Source organism: Hibiscus syriacus, unplaced genomic scaffold (assembly GCF_006381635.1).
Source record: "Hibiscus syriacus cultivar Baekdansim isolate YM2019G1 unplaced genomic scaffold, ASM638163v2 tig00111582_pilon, whole genome shotgun sequence".
Classification (NCBI taxonomy): domain Eukaryota; kingdom Viridiplantae; phylum Streptophyta; class Magnoliopsida; order Malvales; family Malvaceae; genus Hibiscus; species Hibiscus syriacus.
Window position 1 is genome coordinate 11,434,177 of NW_024063126.1, and position 22,143 is coordinate 11,456,319.

General features: G+C 35.8%; 1 pseudogene; it reads left to right on the forward strand.

Annotated features, from left to right (window-relative positions):
• The first annotated feature begins 917 nt into the window (after nucleotides 1-917).
• Nucleotides 918-20,926, forward strand: LOC120165306 (annotated as a pseudogene).
• The last annotated feature ends 1,217 nt before the right edge of the window (nucleotides 20,927-22,143 follow it).

The following is a 22,143-nucleotide window of genomic DNA, read 5'->3' on the forward strand; positions in this document are numbered from 1 at the left end:
ACCTGAAGAGGAGGATACACAATAATCAAGATAGCAAGTTACAAGAAGAAATAAAGTTAGATAGGTTAACACCTAAAACTAAGGCAACACTACTTCGCTACCTTAGTTCTAAGCCTTCATAAAATTTAATGACAGAAATGTATATAAAGTAGAAGTATGGAAATTACTACAAATGCATTAAAAAGATGACAGAGATTGTTACACCCTATGGCAGTGACCTGCACTACTCGGCTACCCTAGTCTTAAGTCTCCATACTTTCCTATTAGATGTCATGTCCTCGGTAAGGGCTAAATCCTTCAAATTAGATCTCAAGCAGTCTTCCCACTTTCGCCTTGGTCGTCCTCTCCTCCTTCTGGCACCGTCGACTGTAATCAACTCTACCCTCCTGACCGCATCCGACGGTTTTCGCATAAAGACATGACCAAACCACCGTAGTCTTCCCTCCATCAACTTTTCGGATACCGGCACCACCCCAAAGACATCCTAATAGCAGAGTTTGATGTCATGTCCTACAACGTCCTACCACATGCCTATCAAAACATTCTCATTTCTGTGGCCTCCATTCTCCTTACATTATCCTTCTTGATCGCCCAACATTCTGATCCATACAACAGCGTTGGTCTTATTGCCTTTCCTTTAAATTTTTGAGATACCTTCTTGTCACACAAAACTTCAGTAATAATAGTCCTCCACTTTATTCATCTCACTTTTATATGGTGTGTAATATCATCATCTATATTCATCTTCATGTATCATAGACTCTAGGTACTTAAAACAATAATGTATGTGGAAAAAAAATCGTAGGACGAAATCCCCTTGAATCTTCAAATCCTTCTCGCTTCTCTGTATTTCCTTCTCTCCCGAATATAAATACTCCAAAAGAGAGAGAGAGAGAAAAGGGGCAAGGGTTCTCGATTTCAGTCTGGTTCTCTACAGCAGCACCATCTACTTATTTCCGGTGAGATCTCGTCGTTGGATCCGATCTCGACCGGATCCGTAACATCTCGTCGAACTAGATCCAAATAATCATGGCTCCAGTGTCAGCTATGGCCAAATACAAGCTGGTTTTCTTGGGGGATAAATCTGTCGGAAAGACCAGTATCATCACTCGCTTCATGTACGATAAATTCGATAACACCTACCAGGTGTTTTACTTCATTTCATTGTTAGAAATTTTCTTTTACTTCGAATTATGATCCCTGTCGTAACCGGTTTTCGTCCGGGCACGAAATATTTATTTGGCGGGAAAATTGATGTGAATAAATAGTTTTGAAAATAATTTGGGAGTCGCCATCAGCCTTTTGGGTCAGGTAGGTCGAATACCTAAAAATTATTTTTTAAAAGAGTTTTAAGAAAACATCAAATAAAAAAAAATAAACTGATCTGCGTTTACAACCAAAAATTCGTTCTTTTTAATAATAAAAAGGGATTCGTGGTCGGTTACGTTTAGGGAAGGATTAGCACCCCTACAACGCCCAAAATTGGTACTTTTTAATTATAAATTGTCTCTATTATTAAAAATTTAAAGATTCAAAATATATTTAATTTATAATCATATTATTTCAAAATTATATATAAAAATTTATATTTAAAAATATCAGAAAAGGACTTCTAGGTGCCTTAAGACAGCTCTTTTCTTTGATATTAATAAATATTAATTTGAATAAAATTAAATAATAAATTTTTTATAATATTTAATTTTAAAATACCAGAATAGGACATCCAGTTGTATTAAGACTGCCCTTTCCTTCGATATTTGAAAAATAAATATTAAAATATAATAAAAATATTTTATGAAAAATCAAATTATTATTATATATTTATATGTTTATATAAGTAAAATTAAAACATAAAAAAACAATAATAAAAAAACAATTAGAGAAATAAAGCTTTATAATAAATGAAAATATTTAAAATTAGTGACTAAATTAAACTTAGCTAAAATTCTAATATCATTAAAATAAATTAAAAATATAAACTCGGGATTAAAATATTAATTATTTAAATTAAAGGACTAAATATGATATTTATCCTAAATATTATTTTAAATAAAGGACTAAAATAAATAAAACTAAAATTTAGAGATCAAATTAAAAGGATTATAAATTCGATTTAGTGACTAAAATGTAAGAGTTACAAGTTAGAATGGCTGCGGACGGGATTTAACAATTAAAAATTGCACAAATAGTCCTCCCCGAAACGACGTCGTTCGGGAAGGACTATTTAAGGTCTGAAACGGCTGGCCCGAAGGGCCAGCCTTCATTTCCCAGTTTCTCTTCTCTCTCAAGCAGAGAGAGAGACAGAATTCTCTGGCTTCTCTCTAGCTTCCCTCATCGGAGGGAAGTCGGTTACCGGGCGGCGGCCGTTTGCCGCCGTGATTACTACCGCCGGCCACCGTTTTCGGTGGTCGGAAAACACCAAAAATTCCCAAACCAAAGATCTAAATACCCTAAACCCGATTTCACCATTTTATCCTAAAAAGTTAGGGATTTCCTAGATCTAAGGTACCTTCGGTATTTTGGTTTTCCAGTGCCGTTTAGGGTTCTCGGTAAGGTAAACTCCTCCTCTCTTCTTGGTTTTTGCTAGTGGTTGTGAGTTGGTCTCTCTTTTTCTTTTGTATCTTTGCTCTCAGTTTTTGGTTGTTCTCTCTGCTGGTTTTGGTTTTTGTTCTCCGTTCTTCCTCCTTTTTTTTTCTTTTTTTTTGTTGGCAGGGGCTCGATGGCTTTTATAGCCACCACCGGTGATGGCTTCGGACCGGTCCCAAAAGGGGTTACGGCCGGCCTTCTGGAGTCTTCGGTAGACGTGGTGGAAGCTGGAACGTTGGTGTGGCGGTGGAGTCTTTTGGAAGCAGCAGCAGCGGCTGGGACGTGTCCCTAGGGTATCATCACCCTAGGGTTTGTGCTGGATGAGTGTGGGCCGTTGGATCTCTCAGATCCAACGGATTCAACGGCTGTGATGATGAGGCGGCTAGGGTTAGAGATCAAACCCTAATATGGGTTTAGGGTTTCTGGATGGGTTTGGGCCAGTTGGGTCCTTTGTAACTGGGCCGGTCCAATCTGATTTGGGCCTGTAATAATATTTATTAATAGTAAAATAATAATAATAATAATAATAATATAAAAATAAAAAAAATGAGTATCTTCAGCTGCCCCTCTTGCTTATTCTTGTGTTAAAAAGAATAGAGCAAAGACGAAAAGATAATAAGTTTTTTTTTATTTGACTTCACTTGATTAATATGGAGATGTTGAATAAATTCTTCTTTTCCTTCAGATGAGTTATTCTCATTATGAACTTTCCGCTGGGGATGATGTTGACCTATTTCTTTCTGTGATAGAGTCATTCAAAAGGTTGAATAAGCTCTTCTTATTATGAACTTTCTCTTCTTCAGATGAGTTCTTTTCATTATGAACTTTCTCTGTAAAGGTTGATCCATTAAGTGATGAATTTGAATAAAGGGTTAAACAAGTTCTTCTCATTATGAACTTTTTCTTCCTTTTTCAGATGAGTTATTCTCATTATGAACTCAAACTGGAAAAGCTGATCCATCAAGTGGTGGATTTGAGCAAAAGGTTGAAAAAATTCTTATCATTATGAACTTCTTCTTCCTTCTTCAGATGAGTTCTTCTCATTATGAACTTTCTTTGGCGCTGTTGATCCATCAAATGATGAATTCAAGCAAAAGTTGAACAAGTTCTTCTTATTATGAACTTCTTCTTCCTTCTTCAGATGAGTTCTTCTCATTATGAACTTTCTTTGGCGCTATTGATCCATCAAATGATGAATTCAAGAAAAGGGTTAAACAAGTTCTTCGTATTATGAACTTCTTATTCCTTCTTCAGATGAGTTCTTCTCATTATGAACTCAAACTGGAAAAGCTAATCCATCAAATGATGAATTCAAGCAAAAGTTGAACAAGTTCTTCTTATTATGAACTTCTTCTTCCTTCTTCAGATGAGTTCTTCTCATTATGAACTCTAACTGGGAAAACTGATCCATTGAATGATGGATTTGAATTTTTGCTAAAATCTTTGAAATTCCTGTTAAAAATTCAACATGGATGAAAATGAATGAAAATGCACCTATTTTTGCAAACACCTAAATATGATGCATGAATGTTAAGTTATTTGATTTCAGATTGGTGAATTGTGTATTTCTTCAATTGTAAAAAACCAATAGATCTTTCTTCTTTAAATCAGAGAATCTATCATCTTTGAAAAATGTGGATGTAGATATAATGTCACAAAATCTCTTGAGAATGAAACTCAATAGTATAGGCTCTTGAAAAGCTTGCATTCATGCAACATGTTGATTCTGATAACAACTCATCTGATTATGAAGTGACCTTTCAAGATGATTTCACAGATATCGATAGTTCTTTTAATACCGAGAAATCTTGAATTCTGATTCGGATGAGGAGAATAAACTGTTATACTTGACAAAAATGGGATTCTCATAGGCTGAAGCTTCAATAGCCATGGAGAGACGTGGTCCAGATTCATCAATTGCAGAGTTGACAATTTATATGTGCTCAAATGGCTAAGGTTGACACATTTCTTCTGGTAAAAGATGGGAAGCCATTATGTAATGATCCCAATTACAAGAAAAGGTGAAACTTGGGCTATGATTTTTGGGAAAGGAATAAGCAGAGGAAGCTTGAAAAGAAGCTTCTTAATGAAGACGATCATGCAGTTCATCTTTTAATTCCAATGATTGGTTCTGTGGTTCCTACCAAACAGATCAGATAACTCAAAGAACACTTCCAGAAGATGCTATGAGCACATTCATCTTCCAAATTCAATGATTGGTTTTTAGGGTTCATACCAAACCAGATCAGATAACTCAAAGAACACTTCCAGAAGATGCTATGAGCACATTCATCTTCCAAATTTAATGATTGGTTTTTAGGGTTCATACCAAACCAGATTAGATAACTAAAAGAACACTTCCAAAAGATGCTATGAGCATATTCATCTTCCAAATTCAAATGATTGGTTTTTTAGGGTTCATATCAAACCAGATCAGATAACTCAAAGAACACTTCCAGAAGATGTTATTGGGTCTACGACACTTGTTCTACTTGAATCTGATGAGGTGGAAATACTTCTAGGTTCCCTAAAAACCATACACGAGGATCTATATAGAAACATGTTCCATGGGGTATCACTGTCCTGTCTCTTTTCTCTGGGATCAATGATGCATAGATTGCCTTTTGAAAACAGATGTGCAAGAACTGAATGATGATCAGTTGGAACAACTGATGAGTAGTTTTTAATGGACTCAACCTTATTGTCGGTGACATCCATTATAACAACCTTACTGGAAGAAATAAACATCATTCATGGGCTTAAAGATTTTTGTTGGTGCATTTACTTGCAATGATTGCTACAACAAACTGTCTCTTCTACTGCTCCAATATACCCCATTCTTTTTGAATCTTTGTATTCCATGCCTTTAAAAGTATTAACATAAAGTGATATTCAGAAATCTTTAACTTATTTCAAAATTATGTTAATCCATAAAAGAATAAATTGAATTTTCGAAAATAAATTGAATCTCAAAATAAATTGAACTTGAAATAGATAGAATTGTATTCAAAGTTATGACAAGCATAAGAATGATAAAAATTCAAATGACTCAACAAATTATTAGCATAAGTATTTCTAAATTAATCAAATTGACACAATTTAGAGTAATGATGTAAGCTTTTGTCTGGAAGATCTCAAACGTTGTCAAAATGCTTGTAGATGTGAAGTTTCTCCCAAACTGTCAAAATCTTAAGAGAGTTTAATTGCCAGATGCCTAATATCAACATGAATTTGAGCCGCCCTTTCAGGTTTTCAACTCAAATCCTTCCTTTGGTTACAAGATGCCCTTTACAGGTTTTTACCTTGACCCCCTTTTTTCTTTTTTCTTTTTTTTTCTTTTTTTTTCTTCTTTCTTTTCTTTTTCTCTTCAAGCATAATATTTCTTGACATAATCCGAGTTTATTGGATTTCTCAGAATTTTCCATCTATTTCTGCCAAGATCAACGCTCCTCCGGAAAAGGCCTTTTTCACAACGTACGGTCCTTCCCAATTAGGCATCCATTTCCCGCGGAAATCTTTATGTATAGGCAAGATCTTTTTTAGTACTAGATCACCCTCTTGGAATTCTCTTGGATGTACTTTTTTGTCATGAGACTTCATCATCCGTTTCTGATACATCTGTCCATGGCAAATATCTTTCAATCTTTTCTCCTCAACAAGGTTTAATTGATCAACTCTAGCTTGGATCCATTCGGATTCATCCAATTTTGTTTCTCTCAATATTCGAAGTGATGGAATCTCAACTTCAATTGGTAAGACTGCTTCCATCACGTAGACTAAAGAAAAAGGTGTTGCCCCAGTAGATGTTCGAACAGTAGTTCGGTATGCATATAAAGCAAAAGGTAACTTCTCGTGCCAATCTTTGTAAGTTTCAGTGGTCTTTGTAATGATTCTCTTGATGTTCTTATTAGCTGCTTCAACTGCCCATTCTTTGGACGATATGCCACTGAGTTTGCATGTTTGATCTTGAATGTGCACAAAGTTCGGTCATCATTTGTTGTTCAGGTTCAGAGCATTATCTGTAATGATCCTTTCTGGTAGGCCATATCGGCAAACTATCTCTTTCTTTATGAATTTGCAGACTGTGGATCTCTTAATATTGGCATATGAAGCAGCTTCAACCCATTTGGTAAAATAATCAATTGCAACAAGAATGAAGCAATGTCCATTCGATGCTTTTGGTGTGATTGCATCAATGACACTATTCCCCACATAGAAAATGGCCAGGGTGCTGTCATTACATGTAAAGGAGATGGGGGTACATGAATCTTGTCTGCATATATCTGGCATTTATGACATTTCCTTGCATAATCAATGCAATCTGTGTGCATGGTAGCCCAATAGTATCCATATCTCATTATTTTTCTGGCCATGGAAAGACCATTTGCATGTGTTCCACATATTCCACTGTGTACTTCTTCAATGATGCTTTTAGCTTCGCTGGTATTTAAACATCTCAATAGCATTTGATCATTGCTTCTTCTATACATAATCTCTCCATCAAGAAAATATCCAGCATCCATTCTTCTCAAGGTTCTTTTATCAACTTCAGATGCATTTTGTGGATAACTTTGATTTTTGATATATTGCAGAATATCATGATACCATGGTTTACCATCTACCTCTTCTTCCACACTATAACAGTGTACAGGAATTTCATATACTTGAATTTGATTGGCATCATATCACTTTCTTAGTTGCCTGAAACATAGCAGCTAATGTAGCCAAAGCATCTGCCATTTGATTTTTTTCTCGAGGGAGATAATTGAAGGTAACTCTCTCAAATTCTTTCACTAATTCGAGGGTAAAATTTCGGTATTCCAACAATTTGGGATCTTTTTTTCCATTCTCCTCGCAATTGATACACCACTAACGATGAATCTCCATATTTTGAGACATTTGATTTTTCTTTCTATAGCTGCTTTCAATCCCATGACACAAGCTTCGTATTCCGCCATGTTATTGGTGCAAAAGAACTCCAGTCTACTTGTAAAGGGATAATAAATATTTTCTGGAGAAATTAACACTGCCCCGATTCCTCGTCCCAAAGCATTGGATGCTCCGTCAAAGTAAAGCTTCCAAAATGCAAATGCATCATTTGTTCTGACTTCTTCATTCATGGATATGCACAAAAAATCTTCATCAGGAAAATTGAAACTCAAAGGCTGATAATCATTTGATACACGACTGGCCAGAAAATCAGCTATGACACTTCCTTTTATTGTTTTTTGGTTGACATATACAATATCAAACTCAGATAAAACATTTGCCATCTAGCCATTCTGCCTGTCAAAGCTGTGATTCCATTAAGAATTTCAAAGGATCAAGTTTGGATATCAACCAAGTAGTATGGTATAACATATATTGTCTGAGTCTTCGAGTAGTCCCACCAACAAGGCACAACATTTTTGTATTGGTGGATATCGAATTTCACAATCAGTAAATTTCTTGCTCAGATAATAAATAGCTTTTTCTTTTCTTCCAGATTCATCATGCTGTCCTAGTACACATCCCATCGAATTTTCGAAGACCGTCAAGTAGAGAATTAACGATCTATCAGGCATTGGTGATACTAAAATGGGGGCATTGGATAAATATTTCTTAATAATATCCAAAGTTTCTTGACATTATTCATTCCAGACTTCAGGATTGTTCTTTCGAAGTAATTTGAACACTGGATCACATTTGTCAGTTAATTGAGAAATGAACCGGGATATATAATTTAATCTTCCCAAAAAGCCTCGAACTTCTTTTTTGTATTGGGTGGTGGAAGATCTTGAATTGCTTTTACTTTATCTGGATCAATCTCGATTCCTTTTTTGCTGACCACAAATCCCAAAAGTTTCCCGGAAGTTACCCCAAAAGTGCATTTAGCGGGATTAAGCTTTAATTGATATTTCCTCAATCTCTGGAAAAGCTTTCTCAGATTTTGAATATGTTCTTCTTCAGTTCGGGATTTGGCAATCATGTCATCCACGTATACTTCAATCTCTTTGTGCATTATGTCATGAAACAAAGTTACCATGGCTCTTTGATACGTTGCCCCTGTATTTTTCAATCCAAATGGCATTACTTTATAGCAGAATGTGCCCCACATGGTTACAAATGTTGTGTTTTCCATGTCTTCAGGATTCATTTTATCTGATTATATCCTGAAAAGCCATCCATGAATGAAAACCAGTGTCCTGCAGTATGTCTACCAATGTGTCTATGTGGGGTAATGGAAAGCTATCTTTCGACTAGCTTTGTTGAGATCTCTATAATCCACACACATTCAACTTTCCCATTTTCTTGGTACGGGAACAATGTTGGCTACCCATTCTGGGTATTTAGCTGCCTGTAGGAAACCTGCATTGATCTGTTTCATCACTTCCTCTTTGATCTGCAACAACATTTCTAGCCTCATTCGTCTGAGCTTTTGTTGGACCGGTTTATATTCTGGATTGATTGGAAGCTTGTGCATCACTATATCTGTACTCAAGCCAGGCATATCTTGATAAGACCAGGCGAAGATATCCTTGAACTCTTGAAGAAGATTTATCAATTCTTGTTTTATCTAGATGGTCAGAGTAGTACCAATTTTCACCTCTTTACTTTCTTCATTTGTTCCTAGATTCACAGTCTCAATCTCTTCTTTGTGAGGTAGAATTTGTTTATCTTATTTTTCTACCAATTAATAATTCAGTAGGAACATCACATTCTAGTTCATCCCCACACCCATTGATTTCTTCCAGACATGTGGGCTGCTCTAAATTTATCTATTGATTAAATTTAGGAATAAACATGCTATTAACATGGTGACACCTGTAAATTTAAGTCGGACACATTTCCGAAAGAATATAGTAAATTTATGAAATAAATAAATGTAAAAAATGTAAGAAAATGTAAAGAATGATTGCCATCTGAAAAGTTAAAGAAAATTTCTTATTTAACATAATTTCCTTTACAAGATAACAAAAAGTTTTCATAAAGATTAGTTCTGAATATTACTCTGCGTTAATATTAAAAACTATAGAAAGATCTTCAGTGGTCCAATTGTTGAGTGTTTCTCCAGGAAAACATGGGCAAATCCTATCCAAGTATTTGCCAGTCTTGTTGTCATTCATGATCATGTTGATAAATAATCCATTCATAGCTTCTTCAACTATGTTTTGATCTTTCGTCAACTTTCTTCTTTAAAGGCTTCAACAAGCTGTTGTTCTACATTAATTGTTCCCCCTGATCTGAATGTGGTCTTCAACTGTGGGAAAAACATGTGTTCCCAAAGGATTTCTTTCCTTTCAACCTTGCCTTTCTGTCTTCACATCTTTTCATCTCTTTGTTCTTTTGCTGAAAATTGGGCTTAAATCCAAGCCCAAAACGGTCTTTCTTCATCTGTATATTTACAGGAACTGAAAACCCCTTGAAGATTCCTTCCTAAACCTTCCCAGCTGTAGCTCCGATGCCTAAAGTTTGTCGTACCGTCATCTTGGTACAATCAGATAATCTGGGTATGGAATTTTGCTTCCTTCTGCAATAAAAGTTGCATTGACAAATTCAAGAGCTCGGAAAGAGCATTCAAGAGCATCATCATTGGTTTCGATATGGAACATTACTTGTTATAGACGCAATGATTTCTTCTTCAGCTCCGACGCATATTAGTTGTCCTCAACAACAAATTTCAATTTCTGATGTAATGAAGAAGGAACGGCTCCTACTGAATGAATCCATGGCCTCCCTAATAAACAATTATATGTAGGGGGATGTCCATCACCACAAAGTCAATATTATACACGACTGGTCCGATTAACAACGGTATTTCCATTTTCCCAAGCACCTCTTTTTGAGTATCATCAAAGGCTCGTACTACATTCTGATAACTCTTCATGTGATTTATCCACAGGCATTCTTTGAAGTGTGACTAGAGGCATCAAGTTGAGAGCGGATCCATTGTCAATCAATACTCCTGGCAACACATGACCATGACAATGTGTCGTGATATTCAAAGCTTTTACAACCCCATTCCGCCTTCAGGTATTTCATCATCCGTGAACGTTAGTAATTGTAGCGGCTATATGTCCCACAATTTGTCAAGTTTATTGAGGGATATATCTTCAGGGATAAATGTTGATTGAGAATTTTCATCAAAGCATTTCTATGTGCTTCTGAATTCATCAATAGATCAAGAATAGAAATTCTCTCTTGTGTTGTGTAGTTGTTCAACCACACTATACTCACTATGTTTCAGGAATTTCAAAAATTCTTGAGCTGTTTTTCTGTCACAGGCTCATTGAATGCTGGAGGGGATTCATCATCAAATAGCTTCTGAGGTATTACCATGGCTTTCCTTTGCTTTCACTTGTTCTGAAGAATTGGATTTCGGGAGAGTAACATCTCCCACTTCTTGTAAAGAAACCGACTTCACTCACTGCTTCAGACGTCGAACCCAAACTCTGTATTTTCTCTTCCATTTTTTCTAGAGAAACAGATCCTACCATTGAAACATTGGTAGTATAATCCAAGGTACCTTGCGGGTATCTTTTGTATGGAAATGGTTTACTTTGGTACAGGAATCACCGTAGATGATTTCACATTAATGATCACAGGATCATTTGTTCTTTGACTAGGTTTAGAATCCTCTGATGAGCAAACATAATCTTCTTTTTTCCTGGTTCTTCTTCAAAGAATTCTATTCTCTGCTATTCATTAATTTTTGCACCAAATCCCTAAACTCAGGACATTTGAATTTTGTGCCCCTTCTCTTGAGATTCACAATAATTCTTGCCTCATTATGCTTTGCCTGAATTGTTGTGGAATTATACCGGCTAAAGAGAGTTGTTGAAATATCCAAACAAAAGGAGATTTAATTTCAGAAATGTCAGTTTTTGCTTTCTTTTCTGTTCTCTTCCTGAATTGCATTCAGTTTTTATCTCCATGATTTGGCAATGGATGATTTGATGTAGATGGTGAATTGAATTCCAACTTTCCAGTTGATCAAATTTTGAACCCCCTTTTGAATGCCAAACAGTTTTCAATAGAATGACATAATTCCTTCTTGGTAAACACAGTGTGCCTTTACATCATACCAAGGAGGGAATGGTGGTTGCATAGGAACCAAAGGATAGGGCCGTATGACATCTGCTTTTAACAGTGAATCATAGATCTCAGCATATGGTATTGGTAAAGGTGTAAAAGACAACCTTTCATTTTCCTTTCGAGATCCTCTGGACTCTGCTCGATTAGTGTTTGTTTCCTCTTTCTTAACCCTTGGCTGGGTTATTGTAACACTTTTCGATGAATCCTTGTTGTAAGAGTTTGCATTGTTGACTTCATTCTCTTTTTTCCGGTACATAGGTCTTTTGGAACTAGACCCCTCATTTGATTCAATTTTGCCACTTTTCAAGACATTTTCAATGAGTTCTCCAGAAATGACCAAATCTGTAAAATTTCTGGTTGCATTCCCCATTAGATGATTTAAATAAGGAGCTTTCAATGTATGAACAAATATTACTGTGGCCTCTTTCTCTGACAAAGGTGGTTGAACTTGGGCTGTGTCACGCCATCTCTGGGCATACTGTCTGAACGTTTCATTTTTTCTCCAAATTTTGGAGAGTCCATCTATCAGGGACCATGTCTGTTACGTGGCGGTACTCTAGGAATGCTTTAGCCAGATCTTTCCAGGATCTAATGTTGGCTTTGGCCAATTGAGTATACCATTTTAAAGTTGGTCCTGTCAAACTATCTTGAAAGCAGTGAATTAACAACTTTTCGTCTTTCACATATCCTGCCATTCTGCGACAAAACATAGTAATGTGGGATGAAGGGCATGTAGTACCATCATATCTATCAAATTCGGGAACTTTGAACTTGATGGGGAGGATTAGGTCTGGAACCAAACTCAATTCATTAGCGTCAAACCCATAGAATGATTCAGTTATTTCCACGGATTTCATTCGTTCTTCTAAGCTCTTGATATGTCTGGTCAATTCTTCATTTACTTTTTCTTTCTCATTCAGCTAATTCAAATCTGGGATTAAATGCTCAGTATTAAAATCCCCTATTTTCACATCTGATATAAGTGGATTTTGCTTGAAGATGCAGATCCACTTGTCGATTTTCATGTGGTTTGGCTTCTTGAAATGCTGAAGTGCGAGCATTAATTGTATAGGTGTAGTACCAGAGTGATAAATTGGTATGGTGGAAAACCTAGAGGATACATAGGTTCTTGGTCTAAAGATACAGGATTTTCATGCATTTTTCCAATGATAGCCTTCCTTTTAAACATGTCTTCTATTTTCTGTGTCATGTGTCTTGTGAATTTGCAATACTGGCTTCAATTTTCTCCAGCTTCATTCTCTTCTGCTTGTTCTTTATTATGATGTCCTCAATACGTTGTATTTTATCCTCCATAATTCTCTTAGTAGCTTGTCTAGTACCGTATAGTGATGTTGTATTCTCTTTTGGCCAAATAACTGCGATTGAAAAATCTTTTGATATTATTTTTTCCAAATTTTAATTAATGAATTTTATCTTAATAATAAAAATTATACATAAAGAAAATCATGAAATGAATAATGAATGTATGCAAAATGCTGTATGCAAAAGGTATTGATCCCAAAAAGTTAACTGTCATAGAACAACTTTCATCGGCATACAAAAGTTTCTTTATAATAGTTCATAACTACAGATAAGGCGTAGCTTTCCTATTAAGCTCTATAATTCTTTCATAACCTGACACCCTCTTTCCAAACTTAGAGACTGGATCAACGTGCTCAATTATTTTAGCTTCAACAGCTAATTCCCCAACATATCTAGCAACTTCGCTCATTTGTACCATGGCCTCGAACACCATATTACTTTTTCTTCACTTCTTTCAACATAGAAATCATTTACTTTTGCCATTGTTCATTAGTTCCTTCAGAGTTTGCTCTAAATCAGTGATTCTGACTTGGCAATTGTGCAGAATTTTTTCAAGATCTCTAATGCATCTTCGCAGTGAAGCACTTTCCTCATTACTTCTTTGAGATCATTAGGTCCTAGACGAACCTTTTCTTGAAATAATGATTCTTCAAGTTGCAAATGTAAGCATTAAACTCTGAGTTTTGTTTCTAGACTGATCCAGATCTTCTTCAAGTTTTGTTCGTGCTTCTTGCGTTCTTTGATTAATCTTCTGGATTTGAACATTCTTGTTTCTGCATCTTTGCATCCAATTGCTAGCCACTTCTTTCTCTACCTCAATTTTGGTGTTGAAATTCTTTCTTTCCAACTCCCATTTTTCTTTTTCAATATTGAACTCTTCAATCTTTTGAGATCATTAGGTCCTAGACGAACCTTTTCTTGAAATAATGATCTTCAAGTTGCAAAATGTAAGCGTTAAACTCTGAGTTTTTGTTTCTAGACTGATCCAGATCTTCTTCAAGTTTTGTTCGTGCTTCTTGCGTTCTTTGATTAATCTTCTGGATTTGAACATTCTTGTTTCTGCATCTTTGCATCCAATTGCTAGCCACTTCTTGCTCTACCTCAATTTTGGTGTTGAAATTCTTTCTTTCCAACTCCCATTTTTCTTTTTCAATATTGAACTCTTCAATCTTTTGGCCCCTGGTTTCAAGTTCGGCAATCAGCTGGTTCATTTCAGATTCAAAACCCTTGAACATGATATTTTTCTCACCTTCAAATTTATCAAAGATGTCATTCTTCATCTCTTCTAAATCTTTGGCTCGATCCCTTTCTCTTTGCATTTCATTCATGATCTCGCGGTGTTCAGCTTTGTGTTTTATAATTCGCTCTCTTATGTCAACCTCAAATCTTCCATTTTTGCTTTCCTTTCTCAAGGCTTTTGAGTAGACGACTATTCTTTCCTTTCAGATCTTCAACTCGAATTTTCTCGATGTTCAATTCTCTGGTCATCTGTACGGTTGATTGGCTTGGTCCTGATGCTTTCCGGGATTTATATAACTCTTGGTAATTTTTCTTTAATGTTCTAAATTCACCATCAACTTTTTCTTTGTTTTCTCTCAACATTGCACATTGTGATGAATAAAAGTCAATATCAACTCCCAACATAGCTTTATCTCGTCTCATTTGCTCTAATTCTCTTGACCAACCTTCTCTTTTTGCTTCAAACTCAGCTCTCAGGATTTCAATCTCTGATGGAACCACCTTAATGCGATCTTCCATAGAGATATCTTCATTTTGATCTGGTAGAGGAATATTTTCATTTTTCCTGACATATCTCCATTCCTCATAATCAGGAGTTAGCATTTCTTTTGCTGCTTTAGCTCGGATACAAAAAGTTGTTTCCAAGCTGTAACGGCTTCCATGATATTTCTTTATAATTTTTGCTTTGGAATGCAAACTCAGATGAATGTAATCCAGCGGTGACAGGTACAAATTGACGACCTTCATACTGTCTTATGACCAGAAGTGGTGCATATCCAATTCCTCCCCATAATCCGAGCAGCATTATCCAATTGTAATCTCCACATTTGTAAAAGAATTCCCTTTGGATTTGCCACAGGGCTCGCCAAACAATGTCATTGCTTTGCAGATTTCGAAAGGCATTAATCCACATATCTTTCTTAATTTCTTTCGGCCATTCTTGCTCCAGAAATTCTTTTAATGGTGAGTAATCCGTATTAAAGCGTCGGTATGAAACCTTTTCTGTCTTCCAGAAATGGCTACGGACCCAAACATATACAACTGGGTACACCCTGAGAATCGTCCACCTCCTAGCTTTCTACAAGCATTTAACGATCTGAAGGTCTCTGCTAGAATTGCAGAAGCATGATTAATCTTTTTCGGTAGCTGTTCAAACAAATCTACCACTGCATCTTCAACATATCCCAATACTTTTGGGAAGATGACCATACCATACATACCTAGAGCAAATAGATCGAATCGTACTTTAGTGTCTGGATGACTCTGAATAAGTTCTTTAATGTTGGTCCAAGCAATGCCTTCGCTTTCGCCTTTTTGTTTTGTACGGGATGCCACCCATTCTTCTCGTACCCCGGCAATCTTTGCTAATTTAACTCGAAAGGGTTGAGTTTTAATTGACTTTGAATAGATTCGATTCTCCAAAGCCCCTTCTATATGTAGCAAAGTTGTGTACTCTTCAATAGTAGGGACCAAGTCCTCCTTATTGAGAGTGAAGCAATTGTACCCTGGATTCCATAATTGAATTAGGGCTCTGAGTAATTCATCATCAACTTCGACATAGAGCAAATATGGGATGTCTCCGTAAGTTTGATAAAACTGCAATTTTTTGTTTGAATCCCAACTTTCCAAATGCTTCGCAAATCTTGCATATCATTTCTTTTTAGCGAAACTGGAGCATAACTGGCCAAGTCAGATACATAATCATCTTGCAGACTGTCTCCTTCTTGTCTTTGTAAGTCCTCAGCCCACTGTCTTACTTCTGAGTTTAGAATTATTTGATTTGAACACTTTTTATCCATGGATGAAAGCTTTCCAATGAGACAATTAACACGAGGATCAATGCCTTTTATCCTGTATGATGCTATGCAAACAAAAAATAAAGAACACACAAAAGAAATAAATTAGTTTACATAATAAAGAAATTTAATAATAATATCTACCTAAATATCTTTATTTAAACATGTTTTTTCATAATTATTTACATAATTTAAAATCACATGTAACTTAATAAGTAAAAAAAATAAACAAAGGAAAGATAGAATTCATTTCTCCTGTGTGTACACCTATTTTGGACAAAATTTCAGTATGGCTTCAGATCGGAAGAGTTTCTAGGGTTTATTATATGCAGGGTTTTAGATCTAAGAATAAAGGTACCCGAATTGTCCTTGTTATTGCCCCCTTGGGTTGATAACCCTCAATCCTAGTCCATCACAGACTAAAGTGGATTGAGTTCAATTCGAGGGGATACATTTCTCTATGCCTGACACGGAGAATAAATTCTCACGAAGACATAGAGCATATGAACCCCGAAAGTTACTTGCTAGGTCTGACACGGAGAATAAATTCTCACGAAGACGTCTCTTTCACTCCCACTTAAAAAGGACAAACTCAATTATAGAGCTTTATGTTATGCAATGCAAGTGTTGTTTGTGAGGAGAAATGTTCAAACCTCTGCCAGAAAAATAAATAATGAAATAAAATACTTGCAAATAAAAATGAATATTAATAGGAAAATATATACATACTATGAAAATAATAAATATATAAAAATTTGAAAAGGAAAAATCATAAATTAAATATATAAATTTTAATTTATAATTAATAGAGACAATTTATAATTGATTTTAAAAGTTTAACCAGAGATTCTGGGTTCGGTCCCCAGCGGAGTCGCCAAGCTGTCGTAACCGGTTTTCGTCCGGGCACGAAATATTTATTTGGCGGGAAAATTGATGTGAATAAATAGTTTTGAAAATAATTTGGGAGTCGCCATCGGCCTTTTGGGTCAGGTAGGTCGAATACCTAAAAATTATTTTTTAAAAGAGTTTTAAGAAAACATCAAATAAAAAAAAATAAACTGATCTGCGTTTACAACCAAAAATTCGTTCTTTTTAATAATAAAAAGGGATTCGTGTCGGTTACGTTTAGGAAGGATTAGCACCCCTAAACGCCCAAAATTGGTACTTTTTAATTATAAATTGTCTCTATTATTAAAAATTTAAAGATTCAAAATATATTTAATTTATAATCATATTATTTCAAAATTATATATAAAAATTTATTTATTTAAAAATATCAGAAAATGACTTCTAGGTGCCTTAAGACAGCTCTTTTCTTTGTATTAATAAATATTAATTTGAATAAAATTAAATAATACAAATTTTTTAATATTTAATTTTAAAATACCAGAATAGGACATCCAGTTGTATTAAGACTGCCCTTTCTTCGATCTAAATATGATTTATCCTAAATATATTATTTTAATATAAAGGACTAAAATAAATAAAACTAAAATTTAGAGATCAAATTAAAAGGATTATAAATTCGATTTAGTGACTAAAATGTAAGAGTTACAAGTTAGAATGGTGCGGACGGGATTTAACAATTAAAAATTGCACAAATAGTCCTCCCAGAAACGACGTCGTTCGGGAAGGACTATTTAAGGTCTGAAACGGCTGGCCCGAAGGGCCAGCCTTCATTTCCCAGTTTCTCTTCTCTCTCAAGCATAGAGAGAGCCAGAATTCTCTGGCTTCTCTCTAGCTTCCCTCATCAGAGGGAAGTCGGTTACCGGGCGGCGGCCGTCTGCCGCCGTGATTACTACCGCCGGCCACCGTTTCCGGTGGTCGAAAAACACCAAAAATTCCCAAACCAAAGATCTAAATACCCTAAACCCGATTTCACCATTCTTTTATCCTAAAAAGTTAGGGATTTTCCTAGATCTAAAGAAAATACCTTCGGTATTTTTGGTTTTCCAGCGCCGTTTGGGGTTCTCCGGTAAGGTAAACTCCTCCTTTCTCTCTTGGTTTTTGCTAGTTGTTGTGAGTTGGTCTCTCTTTTTTCTTTTTGTATCTTTGCTCTCAGTTTTTGGTTGTTCTCTCTGCTGGTTTTGGTTTTTGTTCTCCGTTCTTCCTCCTTTTTTTTTTCTTTTTTTTGTTGGCAGGGGCTCGGTGGCTTTTATAGCCACCACCGGTGATGGCTTCGGACCGGTCCCAAAAGGGGTTCTTCGGTGAGTCACCAGACTTCCAGTGGTGACTCACCGTTTGGGGGAGACTGTGCGGTTACGGCCGGCCTTCTGGAGTCTTCGATAGACGTGGTGGAAGCTGGAACGTTGGTGTGGCGGTGGAGTTTTCTGGGAAGCAGCAGCGCGGGGACGTGTCCCTAGGGTATCATCACCCTAGGGTTTGTGCTGGATGAGTGTGGGCCGTTGGATCTCTCAGATCCAACTGTGTGATGATGAGGCGGCTAGGGTTAGAGATCAAACCCTAATCTGGGTTTAAGGTTTCTAGATGGGTTTGGACCAGTTGGATCCTTTGTAACTGGGCCGGTCCAATCTAATTTGGGCCTATAATAATATTTATTAATAATAAAATAATAAAATAATAATAATAATAATAATATAAATAATAAAAAAATGAGTATCTTCAATCCCCTTTTTCTTTTTTTGGTTTGGGTCCCGATTACTAACTTCCTTTGGCAGCTTGGATCTGATTCCTATTTTGATTCTGATTCTTTGAGATCCATTATTAAGGTATTTTAATTTATCTGTTAACCAGGCTACCATCGGGATTGACTTCCTATAAAAAACAATGTACCTTGAAGATCGAACAGTTCGATTGCAGCTTTGGTAAGACATGAATTGTAATTGTTTTCTTGGAGCTACTTTATTTGTGAGCTATTTTTATACCAAGTTCGGATTCTACTTCTTTTTTCCGTGTATACTTTAGTTTCTCTTGCAAGTAATACCTTGTTGTGTAATTGGTACGATTCCTTGGCGGAGAATTCGTAAATTACTCTATTGCTAGTTTAATTTTGGATTATCTCATTAAGGATGCATTAGTATTTGGGTGTTCGTTTGGAATTTTGGTTTCTTTTGTTAGGTGTATCAGAAAGCAGATGTATAAACTGAAACTAAAGTGTATTAAACATGAAGAAAGAAATTAAGAGAATATGTTGGGGATTCAGAGAGTTTTTCCCTCCTTCAATTCATATCGTTTTTGAAAATTCTGTCTTGATAAATACAATACAATGCATTTTTATTGCTGAGCCTAACAAACTTTTAGCAGCAAATTAACCAATCCAGTTGTAAAAATGAAACCGAAGAGACAGACGTCTCAACCGCCCAACAAAATTCTCTGAGCTTGGAAGTCAAACTTTATTTCTTCTAATATTCACCCCATTTTCTGATTTCAGCACATCTTCAGTGGAAATGACACACAACTGTCTTCGAAACACCTCAAACTAGCAGGCGGCGGCTTTGTGAGCACATTGGCTGCTTGATCTGAAGATGGCACGTAGTTAACTAACAACTGATGGGACATAACTTTCTCCCTAACAAAGTGCAAGTCAAGATCTATGTGCTTCGTTTTGACATGAAGTTTCGGATTAGCTGCCATGGCAACCACCCATTGGGCTGTTCTGTTTCTTCTAATAAGTTGGATATCTTTGTGCTTTGTTGTATAGTTGTCAATATTCCTTGGAGCTGTCAGTAGATACAATTAGTGATACTGATACCATTTCCGATGGTGAATATAGGCTGTAATGATCAAACAGTTTCTGTTGCATGTTTCTTGTTTCTATTCAGTTATAACCATGCGATGTATTTTGCAAAAGTTTTTCGATAAGATTGGCATCTCTGATCCTTATATGCTTGGTCTCTATTCCAGGGATACTGCTGGACAGGAAAGATTCAGGAGTCTTATTCTGAGTTATATCAGGGATTCCTCTGTGGCAGTCATTGTCTATGATGTTGCTAGTATGTTATTGCTTCACTTTATCATCTTGCTTTGTAATCTTCATATATCATGTATTTTCTTGTTCAGCATGTTAGCATGGCAATACTTTGGCATTTGTGAAATACAATCTCACAAACTCCCTGTCGTTCTTTTGTTGATTGTTCATTTTCTTAATAAAAGTGGGTGAAGTTTACCTACTTAAATTTTGATGTTGTAGGCAGGCAGTCCTTTACAAATACTTCAAAGTGGATTGATGAGGTGCGGACTGAACGGGGTAGTGATGTTATAATTGTGCTTGTTGGGAACAAAACAGATCTTGTGGACAAAAGGTAATACTAATTTATTGATTATCTGTTTGACTTTCTCATGAAGAAGGAACATAGTGATGCAAAGCTTTCCAATTTTACAGGCAAATCTCTGTAGAGGAAGATGAAGCCAAGTCTCACAAACTCAATGTTATGTTTATTGAAACTAGTGCCGAGGCTGGCTTTAATATCAAGGTAAACCATTGGTAGTCTACTGTGAATATTCCTAGTAATATTGATTTTGCATGATAATTCGGAGTTAGACGAATAATCTAATCGCTGAAAGTCTGATCATTCTTTTACTTCACTTCCGCATCAACTTCTACATATTTAATGGATACAACATCTGTTTAATATGCATCTTGAATCCTGCATTATCATTACGGTTGCTGCACATCGACCGAGTGTTCTTAAGCAACCAACCAAGTTCATTGTTTGACTTGCTATTTCTTTTTCGTTGTTCTCCATATTCCTCCATGAGTGTTGTGCAATCTACCGAGTTCCCTCTTTGATCATTTTACAGGCTCTGTTTCGGAAGATTGCAGCTGCCTTACCTGGTATGGAAACACTTTCTTCAACAAAGCAAGAAGACATGGTTGATGTCAATCTCAAGTCTAGCAACACGAATGCATCGCAGGCCAGGAACAGTCTGGAGGATGTGCCTGCTGATATCCTGTCCTGATCTGAGCTCAGCTTTTTGACATTTCTATAATGCCTCCTATTCCTACAAAGTGATTGTAAAAAATCTGTCCTCCCCCTTTTTGCTGTATTGGTCCTTTGCATGTGGTCCATGTTTAAACAAACAACTTCGTAGAGATCTGTTTATAGTAGTTAGGCTAGCCCTAATCTGTCCTATATGTGTATCTCAAAAAAGATTGTGGCAAAATTATGTAGTCATAGTCCGCTTGGTTTTGTTTCTGAAAGGGGTTTAGTCAAATAAATAGTGGTTTTACTCTTAACTATGTAAATAATGTTTAGCTTCAAATTGGACAATTTTCCTTGGCATTGGGTGTTGATTGATGCACTGATCCATTTTCCCTTTTTAGTTAATTCTTTAGTTTGCCTCAGTCTCTGTTATGCTCTAAATGCCATTTTACTTTGATACAAAGGAGGCTGCAATCAAAGATGGTGAAAGGCAATGTTGCGGAATCGGTTCGACAGTTCAACTGGTGTTATATAACTGGAAACTGAGAGAACTGTTGCAAACCGATATAAAATGGAGAATCGGAATTAGAAATACTGATTAAAAAACTGGATGAACTAGTTTTAAGGTATGTTTTAGCCTTTTATTTTCCCTTCTCCATGTATTGCTGAATTTAACTTTTTTTTTAGGAGAACTCAAGGAGTGGTCCAGTGGTAAAGAGAATGTTATTCTCTCTATCTGATCAGAGTTTCAGCAGCTATTTCTGTAAATATGTGCGAGTTTAGTCCAATTTAACATTAAATACATATGATACTTTGTAATTAGATATCGTTCAAGAAAAAGAAGTTATTTTGAGCTGGAATCCAAGTCATAACTATGCTACTTCAATTATTTATCCGAGTTTTGTCTACAATGTCGGCCCATTATTACAAAAAAAATGTTTTGGGTAAAATAAATTATATTTAATATATTGATCAATTAATTCAGATAAAATATTATATAGATTTATTATTTTAAAGTGTTCATTCCGACTCAATTTGCTTCATTCACACTGATGTTTGATTAAAACTTGAAATTAATCACTTAGCATTTTGGTTAGAAATTTGAAGCTGATGTTCGCATCTTGGCTTATATCCTACTGGTTGTTCTCTTTATTTATTTCTCCATTTTAAATCTTGCGGAATATCATTTTTTTTAATTCAAAGGTGATTTTGGGAATGGGAGTAAATTTGTTGAGATAGTG